The sequence below is a fragment of the Calonectris borealis genome, chromosome 3 (assembly GCF_964195595.1).
Source record: "Calonectris borealis chromosome 3, bCalBor7.hap1.2, whole genome shotgun sequence".
NCBI classification, from domain to species: domain Eukaryota; kingdom Metazoa; phylum Chordata; class Aves; order Procellariiformes; family Procellariidae; genus Calonectris; species Calonectris borealis.
The window spans coordinates 20,951,838-20,977,739 of record NC_134314.1 but is presented as its reverse complement, the minus strand read 5'-3'; the positions used below and the strand labels follow the sequence as shown (position 1 = coordinate 20,977,739).

Below are 25,902 nucleotides of genomic sequence, written 5' to 3'. Positions count from 1 at the left end.
AAGTGCCGTTGACAAAGTTGGTCCCGAAATGCAGTATTAAATACAGCTCACTTTGGTCAGCCAGCTACCAAAGAAGAGTTGATAAGCAGGAGATGCAATAAAAAATTTGACCGGTGGATCCATTAGCATCAACAGAGATAATTTAACTTACTAAATGGTATTAGTCCCAGACTTCAGGAAATTTGTGTCAGTAAGATTAAGTCCGTATGTAAGCAAGTCACATTTTAACAAATCAAATAGAACTGCAACCAAAGGCAGTATTATTTATTTTTTTAAAATACGGAAAAATGGGGGTCAGATGAGGAAAGTCCAATGGCCATCTACCAGCAGAATATCTGACTTGCCAAGGAGAGGTTTTAAGAAAATTAATTCCATTCTTTGCTTTTGCTGTTTCTTTTTTTTTTTTTTCTCCATTAGGATTATCAGTTTTCAAATGCATTGGCTGTCCCCTTGTACTTGTCCTCTGAGAAAGGTATAACGAAGACTCTCCGAAAGACCATTAATTAATATTTTATGTTTTCATCATGTTAGAGTTAGACTTAACCTGTTTCTAAAGTCCAGCTACAAACATATTTTTATTCAGGAGAAGAAAGAAGTAGAATCAGTACCTATACAGAAGTCAGATCTATATCCAGATTTTCTTGGCTTTACTGGTTTTGGCTGAGATGGTTATAATTTTCTTCATAGAAGCTCCTATGGTGCTATCTTCTGGATTTGTGACCAAAACACTGTTGATTACACAGGGATATTTTCGTTACTGCTGAGCAGTGCTTAGGCCTTTGCTGTTCCTGCCAGCGAGCAGGCTGGGGGTGGGCAAAAGGTTGTCAGGGGATACAGCCGGGACAGCTGACCCCAACTGACCAAAGGGAAATCCCACACCGTATGACGTCATCCTCAGCAATAAAAGCTGGGGGAGAAATGGAGTAAGGGGGGACGTTCGGAGTAATAGCATTTGTCTTCCCAAGTAATTAAGCCCTCCTTTCCTGGAGATGGCTGAACAACTGCCTGCCGATGGGAAGCAGTGACCGAATTCCTTGTTTTGCTTTGCTTGCGTGCGCGGCTTTTGCTTTACCTATTAAACCGTCTTTATCTCAACCCACGAGTTTTCTCACTTTCACTCTTCCGACTCTCTCCCCCCATCCCGCTGTGGGAGGAGTGAGCTAGTGGCTGTGTGCCTACAGGGGTTAACCCACAACATTGGCTTACCTTCCTTTTTCTCTCCTAAGTACCCACAGGTGACCATTGTTAAATATTTTCCAGAAGAGGTGAATCAAACTTAAAGTAGGACATCGGGACTGCCAGTAGCTAACGTATAGGCCTTGCTCAGAACTGAACTATGATTAAAAAACTCCAATATTTGGTCTATCTTGTTTTATCATTTGCCAAAATTTTATGGCTAACCAAAAATACACAATTTGTAACTTTTACAAGCTATTTACCACTACAAATTGATATGCAAATAATGCTGCAAGCCTTTATGTATATGATGACCAAAGAAATAGTTATTCACTGAGGCCATCAAGAGAATGTAACATTGAATGAGATGATTAAGTAATCATATGATATTATACCTCTAAATAATGGTAGTACTGAAGGCTAGTACTGTACACTGAATTAGAGACTCCTTTCTTATGTTTTCATATTGATATATATTGTGCAGATTGAATACTAGCCTTGAATGGATGATGTAGTATCAATACTAGTAGGGTGCTGTCAGTGTCATCACATAATAAATAATTAACGTCTTAACTTCCAGAAATGATAGCACTGTTTACTGTACTCCTACTGTGAAATTCAGAGGATTTTCACAAACTGTATATACCATTTTGACACAGCTACTCAACAGGGTTACTACCGGGTAGCCTTTACTAAGAAAACCCACTTACCACTTAACTATCCTAATGCAGCCCATGGTTACTCAGGACTTTCATGTAGTTCCTTCCCATTTAAGGTATATTACATATATGTTTGCATATACAGCCCAAGAGCACTAGTAAACAATGAATAAATGTCTTTAATACATAATTAATATCAGAACATCTAATTAATCATTCAAATCATTACAGCCTAAGACACTGTAGATACTCCAACCAGACCTCTAGTGATTTTGACTGGCATACAACCTGGCTCACCAAAGTGTGGCCTCAGTCTTACTGAGGACAATTCAATAGAGATTCAAAAATACACTAGAAATGCAGTATGTCCAAGTGCCTAGATACTGATTTTTTTTTTACATTTATCTTCAAGCCCTGGTTTCATAGATTAAGCGTGTGCATAAATCCCACCAGTTAAACTTGAAACTGCCAGATCAGCAGCCCCGAAGAACAAAGTCCTCAGCTAGTGAAAGTTTAGATACAAAGAAAACAGATGACACTGAGTAGACTTGATATAGAGGCTTAACTTATTTAGGTGTGAAAGTAGTCCTTTCGGTCTTTAATACCTATTTTAGTTAATAGCAATTGTTGTCTCAGAATTAGGATTGAAATCCCCATTTTGTTTTAAGCCAGGTTAGTATAGTAAAAACTGTTACTCCCAACAAAACTGCATCATCCTAGAGATTAAAAAATACTTATTTCATAATTAAACTTTTCAGCAACTCCAGACACTCTCTCCTGAATATGCAAATTAAAATTGCTTCATAGTGTCTTGTAAAATAAGTCTGACTAAAAGAAAATATATATGGATACTGTGATGATTTGACTCGATACTCAGTCCAATCTAGAAATCTTTTTGGAAACACTTAATAAGACCTTTTTCTATATTACAAAATTCAACAGCATTTGAAAGTTTCTTGAGCGGCTATTGAGAAAATAGGCTATTTGCTAGTATGATTTTTAACCAACAAACAAACAATGCAGATGTCTAGCAATTATAATGTTAAAATGCTCGAAATAACCACAGATTAAAGTATTATACAAATATCAAAATCTATTTGCTCAAAGGATGGTATTTTTTCCAGAGAGATTTTGATATTTCAAATTTACATCCACCTTCACTAGAATAAAAGCCAACAATTTTCAAATGCTTTCACGAAACAGAATTTGCCTTACTGGAAGTAATCAGTATTTCTCAGGAAGATATGTTTGAGATGGCCTGACAATATCATCATCATGCCCCAGTGAATGTTATCCTAGCTGACCTGTCACAGCTGTACTGTTGCTCTCCCATCAGCCCCAGTGTGGAAAGAGGTCAGATCATAGTAAGACAGATCGAGGTAACAATTGCATCTGTTTCATCCAATGTACTTAGCCATAATGAAAAGACAAACAGTAGTTCTTGCTGCCAAGTTCATCTATCTTGCTGAGGTGTATAATTACAGTCTGGAGTTTCTGACTATGAACCAAGGACAGAAGCTGTTCCCTCCATGCACTTTGTAAGTACCCAGCAGAGCTGTAAAGTGTCCAATGCGAAGCACAGTTGGGAGCATGCTTTCTCCACCCTATCCCACTGAGGAAGGGTTTGCATGGGTCTCATTACTGCCAGGTCTAAGATAAGGATAACAACACATAATTAGTATAAGCAGTGATTACCGGATACTCTGAACAAAAGGAGCACAAAATGGAAGGCTCCCTATGCTGTGTGCTACAGAGAGTTTCCAGTAAGATTTTGAAATGTCCCAACTGTGAATGGATCCCATTGAGATACATGTTCACTGTAAGTGTTTCATCACCTCAGAAGCAATGAAGTCTTTCCAGTGGTCTCAGTAGTAAACCATGTACAGTACAATAAAGCCTCATCTTCCAGGCAAACACAGGTATAGAAGAGCAGCTAGTAAAACAAGATTTAGGCTTGGTCTGTTGTCCTCAAGAACAAGAGACGGCTTATCTGCTTCCAAACTTCTGGGACAAATTCTAGATCAGCAGGAAACAGTGAGATTCTTCTTAGAATTTGCAGTACTTTTTCCAACCAACATTTCAGACATATTCTATACAAACTTAATGATTTATTATGATAAAGTACTTCTAGGTCTTCAGCATATGTATTTTTACCACTAACACTGCCCGCAACTACAATCATTGCTACTGCTTCAATACTTCACATATATTTTTCTGCACAAATTAATCTCACAGTGGCATTTTTTATAGTCTTTCACAAGTCTTATCAATTAGACCTGCTAAATAGATTCAGTCTTACTGTATTCAATTATATCTTTTATTTTATATGTTTGCATTTGAAAACCCTACCTCTTCTGTGAGGTGAAGGAAATTTCACGTGCTCAAGAAAATACAGATGACAGAATTCCACACTTCAGTGCTTAGATCCCTCCTTGTGTCAGAAGTGAAAATCCCATTTACATTTGTTACTTTTTAGGTGTATTTAACACATATATAAACACCTATCACTGCATATGTTTACATCTATTTAATTATTCATTTTTCACTCATTACATATTGTAACACAGTCTGTGAAACTAATATGTATCTGAATAGATTGTTCAAACTTTATATTTTTGTGTACACAGCTAAAGTACAAAATTGCATATCCGTATACATACAGTATGAAGTGCAGCACCTTATATAGTCAGAAGTCGCTATTAAAAAAGAATCCCCATATTAAAATAGGTTCTTATACAGGGTAGCCAAGGTCTACCAATTCCAGAATTTGCTTCCTAAAGTGGCCAGAAGGAGACCTGTGACTCTCAGGTAATGTCAACGCGTGATGAACTGACCGCAACCCCCATTCCCCGTCCCCCTGCGCTGCTGGGAGGGAGGAAGTAGAGAAAATTGGGAGTGAAGTGGAGCCTGGGAAGAAGGGAGGGGTGGGGGAAAGGTATTTTATGATTTAGTTTTTATTTCTCATTACCCTACTCTGATTTGATTGGCAATAAATTAAATTAATTTCCCTGAGTTGAGTCCGTTTTGCGCATGATGGTAATTGGTGAGTGATCTCTCCTTGTCCTTGTCTCGACCCACGAGCCTTTCGTTGTATTTTCTTTCCCCCGTCCAGCTGAGGACGGGAGTGACAGAGCGGCTTTGGTGGGACCCTGGCGTCCAGCCAAGGCCAACCCACCACAACATACCTGAGAGGTGTTTTTTGCGTATGTGCTCTTCAACCATCATTTTTTCTCAACTGCTAGACTAAGCTGAAACCTTATTAAAATAAGTGTAGTTACACTTCAATTCAGACCAAATGGGTTTTTTTCATAAGGTTTTTCTTTTCTGAAACACCTCTATTGCTTATTTAGGCCTTCTTCTTTAACCATCATCTTCTGAACTGCACTTTGAGACCTTGAGTTTGTCCCTGTTTGGCTGAATCTGTTCAGAAAGAACTACGAGACTAGTTTTACATTAAGTTTTCTTTTATCAGTTTAAATTCAGATTTTAGGGATTCCTTTGTTCTTTTCTCCCTATATCAATGATACAAATAGATTCCATAACAACAGGTTCCCCCTTAACCATTCTAGGAGTTTATCCTCCCACGTGATCTTGTCAGGCAAAACCTTTACTGACTCTTCTAATAAATGAATATTCACTTGTCTACTTTGCCAATCTCAGATTCCTTATCATGAACATCAGAATTTGGTATATTATGTTTCAGTCCAATAGAATGCAGCTAATGTAGTAGTAATTATGAAATGCACCCTAACCTTCAAAAGAAATTACAACATATCTCAGAAGTTAGAGAGGAGGGTTTGTGGCACAGCAAGCCAGATAGTAAAAGAAACCTAAGCCACAGGTGCTAAAATCATCCTGGGACTCTCATGTCAACCAGAAGAATGACTTTAATCAATATTTCACAGGAAGACACATAGAAGAACTTCAAAAGTAAAACACTCCGATCTTCATAACATTTACCAGTGCTCTGGATATCAACATTATTTACTTTGTTTTGAGTTCAGTAAACCAAAACCCACCATATTATTCTGTCATCTAGATCAATAGCTTTGAGGCATCACAGGACTACCATAACTGCAAGGCACAATGGAAGATACAGTCCAGACGAGGACACTGTTCCCTAGAGGAAGATGGGTCATGAAGTTCCTGAACTCTGACTTCTCTGAGAGACAATGGTGGTGCACATGGACACGCTGCAGTACTGTACTGTTTCTGAACAAAATGCCTCAAGACATAAATACGTGCTTTTAAATGGAAAATAATATAACACAGATAATTCGACAGAGATTTCTTTTACACACTTTTTTTGAGAAAAGTGATTCTGATACAGAGATATTTCCAGAAAGATGCAAGTCTTGTTTTTCCATCAGCTTTACTCATCAGCCAACTTCTACTCAACCTTGACTCATTCTGACCACTGTTACCATGCCCAGGAAAGGCACATGATGTTAGCATCAGTTTTTGGTGAAGTTAGTGAGACCAGGTAAGCCTCATACCTACCTGCCTATTCTGTACGGTGATATCTGAATATGACATATCACAGATTTGTATTTGAATAGATGTCTGAACCTCACCATGAGAAAACTTGATAAGAGAACAGAGGGATATGACTCTCAGGAGTTCTTGACTATGGACCTTGTTTAACCATACAACATGTGGACTTTCAAGAGAAAGTTTGAAAATTTGTATGACATTTTAAACACATAGTGAAAGACAAATTAAAACAGTCTGCAGCTAATAGACTTTCTCCAGGTCCTAGCATTCAGATTATAGAAGGCAGTTTAAGCTGCACATAAATTGGCTCCATGATTAAGACTTTTTCAAGGAAATAAATCGTTGGGATTTTTTTAACCATCTTTTAATTGCCATTTGTAAGTTGAAACTAAAATCAGCATTTTCTGCTTTTTCTTTCACCTCACATCACTCCTATGCATCTTATGCAGTTTGAAAAGGTGGTGTCATTCAGAGCTAATGCCCTGCTTTGAATTGGGGCTAGTTAGCAGTTCCTAGGACAACTCTTACTATCTAGTTCACTATTAATTTCTCCTGGGGGTGGTGGTGGTGATGGTGATGGTCCTACCTCCTAGCTGTTCTTAATTAACATGGCCATATCTTTCCTATTTTTTCAACATTTCTGTAGTTATGAAAATTGAAATACTGCACTGAGCAGTTTAGATTTAATCCTTAAATTGTCCACAAGTCTTGACACACTTCAATGGTTACAGAAATAAATGGGGAATACAACCTATGGGGCCTGTAGTATCAACCAGTTCTAGTAGTACAGCAGAGCTAATAATGTCAGGAAAAATTGAATTTCATACTGAACGCCTGAGTTAAGAATACAGGGGGAAATTTGTCTCTGGTAGTACTCATTGTAGATACACCAAGGATAAATTTTGGCTTTTGTTTCAGCAGCAGTTAGCATTCTTTGTTCATAAGTACACAGAGATGTCACATAAAATGCCTTGAAGAGTTAGTGGAGTTAAAAGTACGGTTGAAGTTCAGGAAGCTAGCCTACGGGGTGCTTCTGGTCAATGTTCTCTCTAGTTTTTTAACAAGCTGAGCAACTGGAGATCCCAAATGAGCACATGATTTTGGTTAGTTTGTCAGAAAAAAACCTAAAAATTTCACACATTTAAAAATATACCAATGTGGTACTGTATGAAATCCTCCCTTCAATTCCCTCGCTACCTCCACAAGTCATAGCATCATAGAATCATAGAATCATAGAATCATACAGGTTGGAAAAGACCTCTAAGATCATCGTGTCCAACCACCAACCCAACACCACCATGCCCACTACACCATGTCCCTAAGGGCCTCATCTACACGTCTTTTAAATACTTCCAGGGATGGTGACTCAACCACTTCCCTGGGCAGCCTGTTCCAAGGCCTGACCACTCTTTCAGTAAAGAAATTTTTCCTAATGTCCAATCTAAACCTCCCTTGGCGCAACTTGAGGCCATTTCCTCTCGACCTATCGCTAGTTACTTGGGAGAAGAGACCAACACCCACCTCGCTACAACCTCCTTTCAGGTAGTTGTAGAGTGCTATGAGGTCTCCCCTCAGCCTCCTCTTCTCCAGACTAAACAACCCCAGTTCCCTCAGCCGCTCCTCATAAGACTTGTGCTCCACACCCTTCACCAGCTTCGTTGCCCTTCTCTGGACACGCTCCAGCACCTCCATGTCCTTCTTGTAGTGAGGGGCCCAAAACTGAACACAGGATTCGAGGTGCGGCCTCACCAGTGCCGAGTACAGGGGCACGATCACCTCCCTGCTCCTGCTGGCCACACTATTCCTAATACAGGCCAGGATGCCATTGGCCTTCTTGGCCACCTGGGCACACTGCCGGCTCATGTTCAGCCGGCTGTCAACCAGCACCCCCAGGTCCTTTTCCTCCAGGCAGCTTTCCAGCCACTCTTCCCCAAGCCTGTAGCATTGCATGGGGTTGTTGTGGCCGAAGTGCAGGACCCGGCACTTGGCCTTGTTGAACCTCATACAGTTGGCCTCGGCCCATCGATCCAGCCTGTCCAGGTCCCTCTGCAGAGCCTTCCTACCCTTGAGCAGATCAACACTCCCACCCAACTTGATGTCGTCTGCAAACTTACTGAGGGAGCACTCGATCCCCTCGTCCAGATCGTTGATAAAGATATTGAACAGGACCGGCCCCAGTACTGAGCCCTGGGGAACACCGCTCGTGACCGGCCGCCAACTGGATTTAACTCCGTTCACCACAACTCTCTGGGCTCGGCCGTCCAGCCAGTTTTTTACCCAGCGAAGAGTGCACCTGTCTAGGCCGTGAGCCGCCAGCTTCTCTAGGAGAATGCTGTGGGAGACAGTGTCAAAGGCTTTACTGAAGTCCAGGTAGACCACATCCACAGCCTTTCCCTCATCCACTAGGCGGGTCACCTGCTCATAGAAGGAGATCAGGTTGGTCAAGCAGGACCTGCCTTCCATGAACCCGTGCTGGCTGGGACTGATCCCCTGGTTGTCCCGGACATGGCTCGTGAGCACCCTCAAAACCAACCGCTCCATGATCTTCCCTGGCACCGAGGTCAGGCTGACCGGCCTGTAGTTCCCCAGATCCTCCTTCCGGCCCTTCTTATAGATCGGCGTCACATTGGCGAGTCTCCAGTCATCCGGGACCTCCCCAGTTAACCAGGACTGCTGAAAAATGATGAAGAGCGGCTTAGCAAGCTCCTCCGCCACAAGCTTCCTCAGTACCCTCGGGTGGATCCCATCCGGCCCCATAGACTTGTGAGCATCCAGGTGGCGTAGCATGTCATTAACTTCATCCTCTTGAATTATGGGGGGTTTATCCTGCTCGTCGTCCTTGTCTTCCAGCTCAGGGGGCTGAGTACCCTGAGGATAACCACTCTGACTACTAAAGACTGAGGCAAAGAAGGCGTTGAGTACCTCAGCCTCAGTCAACCTCAGTCAACATGCCCCACATTTCCTCTCCTACCTTTCATGAGGTGATTTGTGTATCCCTTGCCAAAGCTTGTGATTTCACTCATCTGTTCTGGAAACCAAAGTCCCCAAGGTGCTGCTACTGGCAGGAAAGGACATCATCATTGCTGGTTTTCAGCTTTCTACAGTCCTTTGTTTTATCCCTACTAGCCATCTCCCTTTCCAGTATCCTCTTTTACACTGCACACCACTTTTTACCATCCTTTTTACCCCTCTTTGCACTATGTTTTTCAACATTTTCTCCCAGTAAGCTCTTAACTCCTTTTCCTTCTTCCTTCTCAGTACGTCTTTGTGTCCTTTAAAGCACACTTTTTGTTCTAAGTCTTCCCATTTCTCCTTCCTTTATCTGATTAACCACTCATTATTATTTAATAAGGCTACTGTTGGAATCCCCTTTGCAGCATGGAAACTGCCTCACTCTTCATGACTGCTCCGTAAAAATGAGTTTGCCACAGCTGATGCCTGTTCACTCTCATGATCCAATTTTCAAAAAAGTGAGAAGGAAATACTTCCACTGATTTTTAAAGGGTGCTAGATTGCAGCCTTACCTTTTTTTATTTAAAATTCTAAATGCTCACTCTCACTCCCCTTTTTTTTTTTAGATCTCTAACTCAATCCCTGGTGACAATAAAGATGACTATCATTGAACAGCATGGGTTTTTTTAAACATGACTGACATTAACAGGCAAACTAAATTTAAAATCAGCTTTATTTCCTACCAGCTATAATGTTACACAATTTATATAATTTTAAACTTTATCTCAAACATGTACCAGATGTACTCCAAAATACCACTTCTGTTTACTGTTCGCAAATATGTATTTTTAAAATGCATCAATTTACCTTAACATATTATAGAGCAATATTAGAATGTGGTGCGCTACCAAAAAATTAACGAAGGTGATTATGTTTTCAGTAATCATAACTATTTTGAGGCAATATTAAATTACTTTATTCCATAATTGGGGGTTAACCATATGCCAGGTTTTCTTCTTATAAAAATTTGTGACAAAAAAATTAATTACATTCACTTTTTAATGGTTGGCATCTCTGTCTGTCTCTGATAATACATTCTGGCTGCAGTGACAAAAACTAGAACAGTGAGAAAATTTACTCCGTTACTTGTGAAATGTATTGTTACAAGAATCAGTAATGGCAATTATCATGGCAATTTGTACAACAATATGGTGGACTCAATCCTGTGACTATCTACCATTTTTACACAGATTAAATACACTCTAAGGCTCCAATCTGCAATTACCTACAAATCAACTTTAATGTGACTGTTAAAGAGAAATGCTTATGGTAGTAAATTAAGCATGTGCACATTTGCCAAAACTTGAAAAAATAGTAATAAGAGTTAAAAACACAATAAAAATAATTAATCTGCAAAGATTTATATTTCTGTTTCCAAGTCTTGTACCAATTACAAGACAATAGCCCTTATACAGTACCTATCAGTCCCATTGATTTCAGTGGAAGTTATACGTGTCAAGCTGTTCCAGACCACAAGACATTTACTGTTGAGTATCTGGATTCAGCTGCGCATGAATATCTATCCCTGCAAGGAACCTTAATCTGCTCAAACCCCCTGTCATCTCAAACCCTATTATAGGTCAAGACTTGCATAATTTAACAGGAGATGTGCATAACTAAGATTAATCATTCTAACCTGATCTTCCAAATGCTAAACATCCCCAACTATCCATAAAACTGAGTTCTAAGATATAATCTAAACAGCAAGTCACAAGTTTCTGAAAGACTAATATTGACAAGCTTACCAGTATTTCAAAAGCAAGTGCTCTAAGCGTAAGTGAGGTATACAGTATGTACTGGGGTAATCTTAACCGTTTTCCATTTACAAAACAGTTGCTCATAATAACCTTGGAGGATTAGGGAGGAAGAAATTATTTGTCATTATGTTATATTTACTTGTATTCTTCTAAATTTATGTGCTTCAAGGACATTTTAGCATACTGTGCTAACATTAACAGGCATACAACTTTGGTCACAGACACTCAATGTGTCTTATAAATAAAAAATAGTGTGTAGACAACATGCATTCAAGTAGGAAAGACTGTAAAATAGTTCACCATTTTTCTCATTTAACTGACCTGAACTTCCCTTCCTTAACAGACCTGCTCATATCTTAATGAGGCTAGCATCTCTCAGGTCCAGGTGCAGTGGTGAATTTTTTTAAAGCTAACACCAGAACTTTTGGAAATTATTTTTGAACAGAGAGCTTGCAAGTATATCTTTCAGAAGAGACAAAATCAGTGAGTAAAACTGCTTTTCTCTGACTAGATATTTGTATCTAGTATGCTTACCACCGTGGTATTCAAGGATTTAAGATAAAACCGTTCTACTCAGTAAAATCACATAATCCATATCAGACAGATAATATGCATTATAAATTATTCCTGTGGGTGAGATCTCAGTGTTTCACTGGGGAATTAAGCAGTTAACATCACCAGAGCAAGATCTAAAGAGGAGACACAGCACAGCAAAGGTGAAGGCTGCTAGGCTACATCTTTGAACTCTCTTAAGGACTCTGCAGTATTGGCATCACTCCAGGGTTTAATTTGGGTACGTTCTGAAAGTCTAATCATCTTCTTCAGGGAATAAACCCCTGACCATCACACTGTTAAATTCTAATGCTTTTGCTCTGCCTTTCTGTGTCTGATGCTTTTATTTTCTTTGAGGGAGATGTGGGTTGTTTAATTGGTCCAGGATAGTATGTTTTAGGAATCATACACTGCCTTATTATTTTCGTTTTTTGTACTCACTTCATGTGGGCCATTTCCTTTATTATTATCACTAATAAAACTGTAGCCTGCATTCTTGCTGTTTGTAACATTTATATGAATCGTGCCACCTTATATACTGTTGTTATTAAATATTACCAACAAGTCAAAAATAAATTGAGCACTGAACAAAAAATATAAATAGCCCAGTGTGTCTGTCAGTAGTTCTGAAAGACGATGTAAATTGTGTCCCTAAGACATAAGTTTGTGGAGTTTTTACTCTGTGGACCAGTTTATTAAACATAGTCTATTATGAGCATTCAGCTATAAATACCTGAATTATACAAACTTTCACTGCTGACCAGCACCAAAAAAGAAGAAAATATGTGAAATGAAGTAAGCTACTAGATTCTACACTTATTTTAGGAAAAGATTTTTAATTAACATTTAGTGAAGGAAACTAGGAATCAAAATACCTGAAGTGTATTTTTAGTAGTCCACTAATGCAAGGTGTAATGATGAGAACATATTTAAGGTTATGCCTTCCTTGTGATAGTAAGATGCTGATATTGTCTACTTGCTTCACAAGTACGAGTTTCCTTCCATAATGTTTTAAGCAGCAATGTGCCACAGAGACACACAGGATGGAACAGAAGGCTTTATTGGCCTTATTATATTGTTTTGGTGTCACTGTGGAAACACATTCCTTTGTTCTCACTGTCTACAGAAACAAACATTTGTATTCTTATATAGCTAAGAAGCTACATTTAAACCAGAAATCTTAATTTGGGCAACAATACAGACTGCCCCCGAGCTTATCCTGAATGACAAGGAAGTATGTAAGTGGACTTTCATGTTGAAATAAAGTGCACCCACATATAATTAATCCCAGGCTCAGGCCAGGAGTATTTTCTTCTTTTTCTCTATTACAAAAAAAAAGTCCCACCATTATAATACACCAAAGAACAGCTTTAAAAGCTAGGTTAGTTAGTCTTCTACCATCCAAACTTTTAAAGCCTTACAAAAAAAAAGCAATGTGTATTTCTCAAACATCCTGACCTATGTGCAAAACTGATCTGGTACAAGAGACGCCTTGCCATCTCAGCACAAGGGAAGAATGCACCTGCTGCTTTACAACTTTTTTGCTTCCCTTCTCACTCAACTCCATTCAACTGAAAATCCTTGTGTGGAGGCAGACTAGATACCTTCTGTACTACCATTTTGGTGAGGCTTACTTTTTCATGGTACAAGAGATAAAAAACTTTGCAATACCCCAATTACAAGACCTTTTCTTGTTCCTGGCTCATATATTCAGCTGGGAGACCTCCTTGGTTACATCAGCATGAAGACTGCTTCCCAGATGGGAATATCCCATATGTGTCTATGTTGCAGGCATTTTTAGGGCACCTGAGGACTAGGAATAAGGCAACACCAACAATAGTATCTATGCCATAAGCTCTCTTGTATCCTTTAGTAAGGTCTTTGTAGCACTTGGTGCATGTCCCCCTTGTATTTTGCACATCTAAAGCCCTGAACCACTACTGAACCCTACATAAAGAGCCCTGTCCACTCCTCTCCTTCAGCTGCCTGTGACTTTTCCTGTGTGACAATCAGATATTTGTCATGTGAAGAGAAGAGGCAGAGGCCTCACTGAAGCCTAGGCAGGACAGACTTACCACCACCAAAATTAGGGTGACTGTGTCTGAACAGCTCTGGTCATCCACAATTAGCATTGCAAGTTCACCGTGTCCTTTAAACGAGTCACTAACCAGAATATGAACAACCACCTTCCTGGCTGTACGCCAAATTTAGAAGTGGCACTAAAGAAACGGCACATCTACGTCTGGACCCCATCCCAGTAGAGATAAAGGTTCTCTTAAGCCCTGGAAGATGGCTTGTGGCAAAGCAGTTTGAGTCTGACAAACCCATCATCACACTCATCACAGAGCACTGTGGAGCCAATGCACTGGCTAGCTGAAACCAGGTGCCTGTGACACAACACGACCTGCTAGCTCTCCCCACAAGACTCACTCAACATCAGAACCCATCAAATTCACAGTGGCCTACTGTGCAATTCACAGTCTATGTGTGCATTTACCCTCCGCCTCACTGTAGTCTTTGGAGGCCCTCACCTATATAGTGACAAATTTAAGTACAATTTTGATGGACATCGTTTCAGAAACAAAAGTGATGCAAACCCAAACTCCAAGTACATTGGGGAGATCATTCCTCTACATCCACACCTGGTATCACGACTGTTCACTTACCTACTTCAAAGCTGAAAATCTCTTTCGTTCTCACCTCATCTCTCTCACCATTCCTTCTAAATTTCTCCTCACCTTCTCCCAACAATTATATCCCACTTTTCTCCACTTACTGTCCTCTAAGCTTAATAAACTCTTCCAGGTTTTACCATAAAAAGCAGGACAAGACCATCCAACCCATGCTGAAATTCTCTGCTCATTCATTAATAAGACTCACCATCGAACAGCTAAACCTGTTCTTCTCTCCTGTACTATTTCCTATCTGTCTGCAAGGATTAGGACACACTTCACAGAGGAAACGGACAGATTCCCAGCCCATGCAACTGCTAAAAAAGTACGTTTTATAAAACACTATTTAGCTCTACTCAAGGCTCCTCTGCATGAAGGCTTATGCCATCTCCACCATCTATATTCACACACATCTTTCCCTACCCATCTGTTGCTGTTTGGCCTTCCTCCAGTAGTCATGCTAAAAGTATGACTCTGAACCTGCGAAAGCAGTGAGCAGGCACCACTGCTGTGCTCACCACCTAGCACGGAGCAAGAGACAGTTGCCCGAAGCACCTGCCAACTCTGAGTGCCTCACTGGAGGATGTCACCCAGCCACACTCCAGCATTTCTGCTCCCTCCACATGCTCCCCGGCTCTGATGCCAGATGCCTCTGCTCTACCTTGCAAATATACTCTTGGTCCAATCACACTTTCAGTGTCATCTGAGGATGCTTTTTTACATATTAGAAGCTAAGAGCTTGATCCAGAATAAGGGTATACAATGATGGCATTTGTCTTTCGGGGTGAGAGAGGGAAAAGATAGATTTAAAGTCCAATTCTCATTCAGTCCAGAAAATAGCCATACTGATTTTTTTTAAATTGTTTTTAAGAATACAAACATTACTTGCTGCCAGATACAAACAGTGACACTGTTAACAAGGAGTAATGTTTTAAAATACATAATTTATACAATAATTTCTTATCCAAGGGCCCTTGGGGTAATTGTGACAATGTGAAGTTGGGGAAGGGTTTGTTTGTGGGAGTGTATCCCATCTTTGCCCTACTTTTCTCTGCTGTAACCAACACCTAAAAACTGTATTCCTTTTATTCCTTTGCCCTGTATAGCCTTGCCCCCAGTTCCTCCAACTGAAAAGACACAAAAAGACTCACCAATGTTCTGGTGCTTCTCATTGTCCAACATATTTAGATCTTTCCCAATAGTGCTGGAGTAGGCTCTTGGAGCAAGTAACCCAAGAAGTCTGTGCCTTCACCCACATCAACCAGGGCAGCTGGAGAACCAATTTAGCTGAAAATCTAGCTGTGATCTAGTGGATGTCTGGTGAGTGGTGGTGGTCTCAGGTTGGGAGGAGCAGGTAGTCTGGTGTCTGGGCAGACCACACTGGAAGTGGGTGATGGACACTGAACAAATCACAGTGTCTTACTGCCTCATTAAGGTCCAGGCCTGCAATTTCTCTGATGCTGGAGGGAGGTGCCTTACTGCTCCTGGGTAGTGTCCCCAGGCAAGTTGGTGATGTGGTACTAGTACCAGAAGTTCTCTGTTGTCTGCCCATAGCAAAAGGACTTTCTGCCTTTCAATCTTCCAGTGAAGTGTATGGTCATCCAGTGAAACTCTTCTCTCCCGGGAGGACATTTTGCCGCCTACAGGATAAATGTCAGCCTGCTGAGGACTTCCTCGAATGTCGAATGCTCCCTGCAAAAGTTGCCCTTCCTGACCTTGTGTGTTTCTATTAATTTCTTAATCCTGAATTAGTTGATTCTCAACCACTAGCCCTACTGGGCCAAGCAGACAACAGTTACTTTGTACAGGAACTTGTTTTGCAAGAGTGTGACAAAGTTGCGGCACTGACAGTTCTCCAACCATAGAAGGAGCATACTCCCTCCAGGCACCACATGCTCCAGATTACCAGCTGCTGCAGCAGCAGACCTGAATTGCAGTAACAGCAATATCACATTAGTATAAAGGACAGGCCTGAATTTTCTGCCTAGACCATGGGATTTTTGAAGAAGGATACCATGCATGAAAACATCAAGTGTCATGATAACATGGTAGTCCATGTCATGCCGTCTGGTCTTGTGCTGGGAAACTCAAGGGGCTCTTAAGTCCCTTGAAAGGTACAGAAGGGTACAGAAGGGTTGGTTCCCAATATTTTTTTGTGGAAAATCAACAATAAAGTCAGAAAGTGTAAGAGGATAATGCAAAGAGCTAGACAGTGAGAACCGTCAGGGTATTTATCTTGAGGAATGCTCTGTCAGGAAGAGGTATGTGCAACTCTATTCTGTTCTCCGTCTTCCATAAACACAGATATGGGCTAAGATTGCAGAATTTTTGGCTGAAACTATGAATCAGAAAACATTTTACCATTGTTTAATTATACAATCTGAAACCAAAATAATTTGAGGTAAGAAACCAAATCTGTATCTGAATATCCCTAGAATTTGGGTTAGCTCATCACTGAATCTGATTCACACATGACAAGTCTTCAAAAAGTACATAATGTAAAATCCCAAACTCGAGATTTTTTATGTGAAACAGGAATCTCGGGAAGGGAAAGTAAAAGAGACTTAAACTATAGAAATGAGGTTAGCACGTGACCAAGCAGGACCTGGTCACCTGGGAAATGCAAATTCCTGCACCCAGGCACCAGAAAACTCAGGGAGCTGACTGGCTGGAAAGCAGCTTTGCAGAAAAGGACCCCAGGCTCCTGGCAGACAAGTTGACCATGAGTCAGCAATGCACACTTGTGGTAAAGAAGGCCAACATCCTGGCTGTATTATGAACGCATTGCCAGCAGGTTATTGGAGGTGGTCCTCCTCCTCTACTCAGCACTAGTGAGGCCACCCATGGAGTGCTGTGTCCAGTTCTGGACTCCTCAGTACAAAAGAGACATGGACATACTAAAGTGAATCCTGCAAAGATCCACAGAGATGATGAAGGGACTGAAGCATCTTTCACACGAGGAGAGGCTGAGAGAGCTGGGACTGTTCAGCCTGGGGAAGAGAAGGCATAGAGGGATCTTATCAGTGTGTATAAATGCCTGATGGGGACAAGGAAAGTAAAGGAAGCCAGACTCTTTTCAGTGATATCCAGTACCAGGAACAGAGGCAATAGGAACAAACAATGGGCAGAATACAGGAAATTCCATTTAAACATTAGAGTTGTTGAGTTTTTTTTATTGTGAGGGTGTGACGGTGTGCTCCCCCTACCCCCAACCTGACCTTTTTCCGTAACCCTGCTCAAGCGATAACCACCTGTGGCAACCATGATGGATGTGTCAGGTCACGATGGATGCATCCAGCTCAAAGTAGACTCGGGGGAGACAGATAACAACACAATAGGCAATGCGTCCACCTAACCACAGTGCTGGTCAATGTCCGACTCAAGCCAAATTTGGAAGAAACTAACGTCTACAGTTGGTAAGTAAATATGATTATGAGTCAATCATCTTACCCCCATAAACAGTGGGCAGCCCAAGAGCCCTTTGAGCTCTCCTGCACAGCAGCGGGCTGCATGCCAGGATCTCCCTTTGAGTAGGGACGCCTCTCAGGGTTACTCCTCGAGGTTGAGAGATTCCTTGCCGCAACAGATCCTCGGTGAGTGACTAACAGCATGCTAAACTTGGAAATCTTAGCTAAGTGACACAAAGGATTGATTGTGCATATATAAGCCTTTAGACGTAAACTGTTGACCAAGTCTGGGATTAGGACTGGATCCAGCTGCACCTAGACTCCTCTCTGAGAAGGAGTTTAGAAAGCAAGGGGGTCCTTTCTGAACCTCATGACTCAACGGGAGGGTCTCCCTGACAGTTTTGTCTGACCCTGTCCTCTATGTAGTAAATAATCAAGTGTACCTTGCCATCGAATCTTGTTAACTCAGTCGCATTTACTATCAAACTTTGTTAAATCGCTGTCTTACATCAATAAACATATTTCTACTTCTCTTTTACGAGTGAAGTGCATCTCTCCCTCTCACTCCATCCGCGACAGAGGGTGATCAAACACTGGAAGAGGTTGGCCAGAGAGTTGTGGAGTCTCCATCTATAGAGACATTCAAAGCCCAGCTGGACACAGCCCTGAGAATCCTGCTCTAGCTTACCCTGCTTTGAACAGCTAGATTGGACTAGATCTCCAGAAGTCCCTTCCAGCTGTAACTATTCTGTGATTCTGTAATTCTACATATGGAGATAGAGAGTCTTTAGGAAAATGTCCATTTTGGAGTCAGTAGATGAATTCTGGATATGATTATTACGTAGGCTTAGAAATTGTCAGGATGGTTTGAAAGTGGGGGTTAACTATATATATTATATTTATGTATTACAATATATATTAGTATATATTAGAAATATATTCCAATACAACTCAATATATTCTTAAACAGAAGAATGGTTTATCTGAGATAACTCGGTTGATAGCTTAGAGATTTGAGCAAAAAATCTCAGATTAGAATTGCAAAAATTCAAGTCTAAGCTGATGACATAACAGTTAAAACAATATTATATAATAGTGATAATGAGTATTCAGCCATGTAAGATTTAGAAGATAACAATTTGAAGCCAGTGCCATATAGAGTATTCTTGCCTGGAAAGAAAAGTTCTGAAGTAAAAATGCAAGTCTCCACCATGCAACTGCTCAGTTGTCTAACACTCTCTGACATTTCCTCTGGATTGTCTTTTGTACGTTATTGTTTCCCATTAACATTTGCAAAGCTGTCTAATTGTACATTTCTGATTGCTCCTTGAGTCTTTCATTTGCGGTGATACCCAAGAAAAACCTTGACAAAGATTAAATAGCAAGTATACTGTGATCACGGCTTGCAACGTTGACCTCAAATGTCTTCCAGTTTGCTTGCACTTCACTATTAATGTGCTTTCCACCTGTTATATGGTACTGACAGTCATAGTTCTTTACAGTAAGGACTGTATTTTGATCTGTATTTGTCTACCCTAGTTGATGGTAGGCACTGACATCTTTGCCCAGAAGATGAGACCAAGATGCCACTGAGACAGTAAAATTAACAAAAATAATAATATTTATTAAACAGCCAGATGTAACTAATTTAATGTTACTTAAAGGTTGTCTCCTCTAGGAGTGCTCAGTTCAGGGATTCTTTACAGAGAAGAGAATGCTAACTCTCACCTTATAATGGCTGCTGAAGCCCTTTCATGCGACTCATGAGAACTTATTGAAAATAAAGGCTACACTTTTAGTTTCATATTGACAATTTACACATTAATCCTAAACTGCTTATCCATTACACAAAATACATGATCACCTGCCCTGTCCCTCACATGCAGGCACTGTTTGGTACACTACATCAGACTGTAGTAGCAGAACTGAGCTGGGTGATACTAAATAAGTTTTTGAACAAGCCTGAAATCCATTGGTGTATCTTGTCTCTTAATCTGAAATTTAAAAATTACTGTTCAAGAGAGCATTGGACACTCTTGCAGAGGCAGGCGATTTAACATAACTGACCACTGTTCACAGCCAGGATACATTCAAACCATCTCTTTCTTTTGTTATCTTTAGTAGCTAACATTCACAGTTGGAAACCTGAGCCTCATTCAACTCCTCTGGTCACTTAACACAACATTTCTGGTTTCACTGGTTGCATAAAAGATCATGACAAACAATAAGCTCACCTGATGCAAACCAGTGGAAACTGTTTAAACTGTGATCTTTAGTGTAGCTAGGGCAGTTCAGACTGGTTGAGCTTCTGTCTCTGCCATTATAGTGAACTGTGCATTATATATACTCCAGCTTCTTTGTTTAAAAAAAGGCAAGTCGTCTGCTATTGCAGAAAAGTCAATGAATGTTTTGTATAAAATCTACAGAGGATATAGTCCTAAAGCATTTTGCAGCTGTTAACTATATGTTTTCTTTTTCCTCCCAAAATTGTGCTTACAAACAATAGTCATATACAACTATTGCTGTAATTGAGACACGGGTACCTGTTAAAACAGTAAAACCAAAAAGCACTACAGCAGAAAGGAAAATTTTAAAACAATTCTAGTCAATGGTAGAAGGACAAACAAAAGGTTTTACAAATAGATAAGGATCAGGAGGATTTTGAGGGAGACTGTAGTCTCTTGGCGTGATGGATGGAGGCGAGTTGATGACAGATGAGGCATAGAGAGCTGCAAAGCTAAAAGATTTCTTTGTCTCAAGTATGTTCACTAGGGAGAAAGAAGGAAACATGCCAGAATCAGAGAGAAGTTTCCTGGAGGCAGAAAATGAAAAATTAATGAAATGAAGAGTGACACCAGAATAAGTAAAAAGGAATCAGTCAGTGAAAAGAAATGTACAATTCTAGTATTGGATGGCCCGTATCCCAGCATTCAGAAAGATATTGTATTTATACATTTTAACTAAGTTGGGAACTAAATTTATTCCCATCAACAGAAAAGGCAGATGACTGACTTACCAGAGTTTATTAGGGGTTGAGGGATTGGTAAAGAGATTTCAGGGTAAAAGACTTTAGAATGGTGTGGATTAGGGTACAAAGAACAGGCAGCTCTGAAATAAGACAGACTCTGAGCACTGGCTGCAGAAGCCAGTATTTTCACACTGTATGTCTAAATGAAGGTAAAACTTTGTAGATTAAAAGTCTGTGTACATAGACATGTGAATAAGGGTTCTAACACTTCGATTTAAGAGAGGTTTTAGATAAGTAAATTATCAAATTTAAAAATTATTACCTGGGTCTTTAAAATCTTTACATAGACAAGTATTTTATGCATATATATGTATGCATTATTTTGTATTATTCTGAAGTGTAATTGCAATTAAGTTGATGTTCACACAGCACAAACTGAAGATAGGATATGTATAAAGGTATGGACAGTTATACCAGACTCAGAATCTGCCAAAGAAATATAGAAAACCCCATATTTAAATGTGTGTCTTGAATTAGTAAAGACAGGAGGACTGGGCTGAAAATTTTAAGGTAGCTGGACATAAGGGGCTAGAGACTTAAGTCATTATGTTGATCTCCAAGCAAGTTACAAAAAAACATGCAGTTATCTAAAGAGAGGAGATCACTAATGACATAAGGACCAGGAATAAAAAAATTGAGATTAGGGATGACAGCATTTCAAACTGCATTACAACCAGGATCTTAAAAATATAAACAAACTTCTAGAACTATGAAATGCTATTTGAAAAAGTTTGCCATAAAAAAATTAAAAACAGACACATAGCCAAATAGAATGAAACATGCCATAGGTCACACTCAGGCTTTGTTAAACCTCGTAGCTCGATGCGTATATTTTACAGTACCAACTAGAAGCCACAGTGAGATGTGGAACCTCCTCATGCTAACCATGATACAAACCTGTAAACATCCACTGAACAAATCTACCTTTTACTGAAGTCAGTTAAGCAATTCATGTAAATTTGTATTCAGTAATAAATACAAATCATTACAAATTCAGAATAGCACCTTGCTTCTCAAATGGTACTGTTGATTTCACAGCATTGTATAACTCAATAGTAGCTACTCCTTGAGTGAAGTGAAGATGCAACAAGTTGAGATACTGTGACAGAAGAATAGGGATAAAGGGAGATAAAATACTCTCAGATAGGAATAGGATTATGAAACTGAATCATGTGAAATTCGTTGGTGTTAATTAATTCAATATTGTTGATGTTTTTTAAAACCACACTGAGGCAATAAAGTAATATTGATCTTCTCAATTTCTACAGACCAAAACTGGTAACAGTAGAATAGAAATTATGGAAGATAGAATGAAAATAATCAATAACAGTCTGCATATTGCTACACTGTGCACAAAAAAACACTCTGCTGACTGCAATTACAATGCATACTAATTCATTAATATTAACTAAATCTTAATTTTTTCTTGTGGGGAAAGTCATTCTCAGAAGTGAAACAAACTTCTTCACTACCACATCTCATATTGCATCCCCACTGCCAGTTGTTTATTACCATGACCAATATCCTTGCTTATTTCATCATCACCCAAGAAGTGCACAAAAAGTGCTCCGCCTTTTTGAAGGATAGAGGGATGTTACTTCTCTTCTTTTTACATATACATGTTGGCATGTATTTGTTTCAGTGAATATGGCCAGGGAAACAGGCCCTACACTACAAACAGAATTGCAAAGGTTTTCGACAGTCTTCATTAGGAGTTCGCTTCACAGTTTGAGGTTAGCCCTGGAGAAAGCTTGCTCTCTCCTACCAAAGAGCAACCACATCGCTTGTAAATGCTCAATGTAACAGCAGAGTCGAACTGTAAGATGAGAATGTGTGGCACCCAGCCCTGCGTTTAAATTCACCAGGCAATCCCTCCTATTCAACAGAGACAGCCAAGAGAGAAGCTAGTAGTAACCGCTAAAACATGCCAGCTGTTTATTTGGCTTTCTTCCCTTGCAGATTACTAAACAGCACAGACTGAAACAAAGGATTAGGAACGCTCATGATTTCATTTTGCTAGAAATACCACAACTAGAAGGGGATATCCTGCATTATAAATTATTTTAAGTATGACATCTTTTTTTTCCTACCTATTTTAAATAGAACAAAGTCAAATCAGTTAAATAAAATTAATGCAAATAAATAAAAATGTCCAGGATTTTTCAACAGAAAGAGAAAGCTTTTACAATCTGATTCCAAGCAACCACCATATCACTCTGTGCTACACTAACTGCAATAGAAATTCGATATTTGAGTTCTTGATATTTTTTTTCAAGATGCAGTTGGACAGGGAGCTAGATAATCTCATCGAGCCTCCCTTTCCCACAAAAGGTTGGACGAGATGATCTTTTGAGGTCCCTTCTAACCTGGGCAGTTCTATGATGATTGAAATATTATTTTTTCCATTGCTTTCTAACTAGGTTATCTTAGCACCTTTTTTGTTTCTTAACAAGTTTAAAAGCAGTACACTGGAATTATATGATAGCTATCAGTGCAGACTGAATTTCTTCATCAAGTAGTGGGGAGTGTATAATCTTGTGCACTGGACTGATCATGCAACTCGTTGCTGCTTTAGGCAGGCAGTTAAGGTAATTGCCCATCATAAAGACTCTTACACTGATTGCACACTAGAAAGAGGAGGCAACTGGTTTCCCATTCTCTCATTTGCTGATATGAGCTTTATGTTGCTACCACCAGATCTATGTGTAATGCATGACTCTTTACAACTTTGTTTACATGGCACAAAATATAATTTGTTTACTACAGAAATCTTAACCAAGCTTTAAATGCTTATTGAGAACCAAAACAATCCAAAAAAATAAACCCCATTTCCTCATAAACTAATAGTGTTAGAAGTCAATTTAAGCAACAGAACAAGCAGTTTACAAACTATTTAAAAGGCATACTTCCTTCCCCGAGTAGTTCTTGATGCCCTAAATGAGAAAAATGTACAGATCTTGATAGAAACCATTACGAGCAGAAGCTTTTTCTTTCTAATTGAAGTAGAGATGCCACTGGAACACAGTTTTTCTTTTAATGAGTGTAAATATACATAAAAATGGTAAGATAGTAAGTAATCAATCCACTAGTCTCTATCCACAGATAACAGATAAAAACAGATAAAGCAAAGAGCATGTCAAAAATGTTTTCTCACTTAACCTTGAATGATATAACCTCTAAATCATATTGCTACTGCTTTCAATTCTCAGTCTTTTTCCTGGTATTGCCAAAAGCAATGCCCATTATAGCCACTGATGTTTCATGAAAATGGTTCCTCTAAGCATAAACATGTAGCAGTAGCTTTAAAAAGGTTGAAGAAAATGTTTTATAAACTGTACTGCTGATACATAGAGCCAAGTGTTCAATAGCCTATTACATCTCTCAGTTTTTTGAGACTGCTAGCATTCATTGACCAAATGAAGATATCTATAACACAGAAGACTCTGTCTAAGCTCATCACCCTAAATGCTGCTAACTATAAAGGAGGCCTAAGGCACTGAGCTCAAATGCAGATATCTAAACTGGAGAAGAGGCAAATCAACCCACATGTGTCTTTCAGCGCCCATCTTGAAGGAACACTAAGGCAAATTCCACCCTCTACACTGCTGAGGCTTTTCATGTCATCTCAACACGCAAGCACAGCAAAGAATACAATTCCAAAATGAATTCTGGTCCATATGATTCTTACATCAAAGTGCTTAAAATTCTGTCTTTTCTAAATGTAATCATCTGACAGAGCTCAGGATAGCTGCTACACAACATTCCTTGGGCTGTTTCCCCTATATTTAAACAAAACAAATATAAATTAAATATGTTGTATAACACAGTAATGTACTTAGGTGTTAACACTTCTCTAATGCATGTGAAAAGTCTCCAATTTGAGTATGTTCTATTAACCCACAGAATATAGAAAATTAAGCATTTACAATGCAGATCATACTGACTTGATGTGTCATTATATTGAGCTCTCATGTCACAAATGCAGGGTTTTATCTCATATCCAAGCAAATCTGAGCACATTGTAGATGCAATACAATATTCTTGGAGATAAATACTTAAGTGCACAGCTGGACAATCTTATCAGTAGTGTACAAGTGAGAAACATGAAGGAAGATGCTTGCAGACAAGATGTGGTCCCTAACAGGTGAGAGCAGAGGCTAACATAAACTTTGCTTTGCCAGGGAACAATTGCAGGCATATCAGATCGCTGTGGCAGAGGCTGAACTGTCAGCGATGTGAGGGAACAAAGAAAATACTCCTAAATATAGTAAGGCCTTGGTTTTATTCCCATGCCTTCAAACCTTAACTTGGGCTTTTTTGCCAGTGACAAGATTTCTTTGGTTCAAACGATCGCTTTCCATAGTCTAAATTACTGCTGGTACAGAGCCAACACACAAATCCAGCATTCTCATTTTGTTTCTAGTACTTTGTGCCTACAACTTGGCAAAATGCTGTTCAGACCCAAACTCAGAAACCTCTTAGTCACCTTGCTTGCATCAACGTAAAACCTGTTTTTTCACAACTAGTGATAAAAAGGATTTCCAGCTTTCATCCTGAACACCAGGGTTTTGAGGTACCGAAGAGCAAAGAAATATGGGAAGTCAAATACTGAAATGATGTGAGTGCATATGTGTTCTTTCACTGCCTTATCTACCGTTTCATGCAAGTTTCCTATGCCAAATAAACAATCGGAGTTAGTTTTATCCCTGACCTTATCTGGTTTTCTAGAAAAAAAAAAAATTGAATATTTAAAAACTCAAAAGTCAGGTCTCCATATTAAATTTACAAAACCATCACAAAACATGCTACGTTTTGGAGAGGAGCAGCAGAACATCTCAGCTCCGTCTGTAAGCCCAGCTTCTACTCAAAATGCCACAAGATGGCTCTGGTGGGTTTGGAAGTGTCACTTGATCACCACTTAGACCCGTGGATGACATTGGGCTGTTAGGCTTAGCTGAAACAGAGGGCTGGCACATTGAGGGCAGGCAGTGCCAAACAGGCAGCCATTCTCTGCAGTTCTCGCCTGGCTTGCGATTAATATTCTGTTTGTTCGGTAATTGTGATATATAGTAGATTAATACATTAGTTTAATGCAAAATAGGTTGATATGAAATGAGGGCAGAGAGGATAAGACCTTCTTACCAC

At 39.6% G+C, this 25,902-nt stretch overlaps 1 protein-coding gene across 1 annotated transcript in view; it reads right to left on the bottom strand.

The window, feature by feature from the left end:
- MYT1L (myelin transcription factor 1 like) overlaps nucleotides 1-25,902 on the bottom strand; it is a 316,300-nt gene that overhangs the window by 162,518 nt on the left and 127,880 nt on the right. The gene's annotated exons all lie outside the window — the stretch shown is intronic.